The sequence below is a fragment of the Apis dorsata genome, unplaced genomic scaffold (assembly GCF_000469605.1).
Source record: "Apis dorsata unplaced genomic scaffold, Apis dorsata 1.3 scaffold_256, whole genome shotgun sequence".
Lineage (NCBI taxonomy): Eukaryota > Metazoa > Arthropoda > Insecta > Hymenoptera > Apidae > Apis > Apis dorsata.
The window spans coordinates 853966-855420 of record NW_006263534.1 but is presented as its reverse complement, the minus strand read 5'-3'; positions in this window follow the sequence as shown (position 1 = coordinate 855420).

Sequence of the window (1455 nt, the reverse complement as noted above, 5' to 3'; positions counted from 1 at the left end):
ACATGTCTTCCCGGGCCGTGGAGCGCAGTCATATCGCCTCTGCGGCCGTCTTTCTCGCCCGATTTTCGCGGGAAAATGAAGATTTGTTTCGACATCTTTTTCAACCCCAACCCCCCTCCCCCATTCCGCCATTCATTTCCACGAGCATTTCACAACCCCGTCGTGACGTCGGGCCGCGCGGCTGATTTAAATCGTTGCAATTTGAACGCCTGGGGAACGCTGATGGAAACGGCGAGCCGGGAGAATAACTGACATTGGACATTTTTACAGAAACGTCGGATCCGTGAGTAACGGAGAATTTTCTTTCACGAGACGAGCGGGTAGTTCTCTCGCTGAGACGTTGAGGCGTTAACGAACGTTGGCAACGACCTTCGAAATAGATTCGGTTACACGAGTTTTTCCGTTCGGTTGGAAAAACTTATTCAAAACGCGAGGGAAAGAGTGAAGGGAAGAGGAAGGAGGAGAAAAAAGAAAGGAAAAAAAAAAGAGAAAAAACGGAAAGAGGAGAGACGAAATTTCTGACGAAATTTTTGACTTCTTCGAAATCAATCTGTCCGCGTTACCAGACCGCAAAAAGGTTATTGTGAAAACGATGATTGTAAAAGAAAAAGAGAAAAAATTTAGACGGCCTCGTGACAGCTACTTTACGAAGGAAAAGGTGACCGAGCCTGTCCAATAAAGACTTCGATAGGTGTTCCACTGACCCTGACTCTGCGTGAGGTCCTCTACAAATTCCACGAGCACCGCCATTCTTCGATCGGAGGGTATAGCGAGATGGAAAAAAATTTCTTCGCACGATGACATTTGACCCTTGGCCACCACCGAATCGAACATCGAACTTTACTAACACTTCGTACACCGTCGTTGAAAAATGTTGGAAAACCTTTAGAAAGTTAAAAAAAAAAAAAAAAAATTACCAAACGTCTCGTTTCAAGAAATACTTGTTATATTTCCTAAAAAAAAGAAAAAAAAAATTCAATAATTTCATCTCGTTTCGTTATAAAAAAAAAAAAAAAAAAGAAACTTCTTCTATCATTTCGCCTTATTCATTCGAATAAAAGTGACAGAAAGAAGGAAAGAATAAGTGAAGGGGGGAAAGAAGAGAAAAATAAGAACATCGTTATCGTAGATTGAAGAGATTAATCGATAGAAACCTTATCCTATAAGAAACTATGAATCGTGCGAAGAAAGGCCAGTCGGTGTTTAATGTTGAGCGTGTTTCTTTCGTTATCAGAGTCACGTTTTCTGATTCTTCCCCACCCCCACCCAGAGGCGGCGGTCCCTCAGACTCGCTCAGACACAGCCGCAGCCTCGTTTCCTCTACCAACGTGTACACATACCACTTCTCTCGGTTCCACTCGAGCCTCTTGCTCGCTCTCTCGAGGGATGCTGTGGCGAGCTGGTGGGGATCTGAATGCGATAGGGGTTGCTCCGCCCGTGGGCCAACCAGAGGTC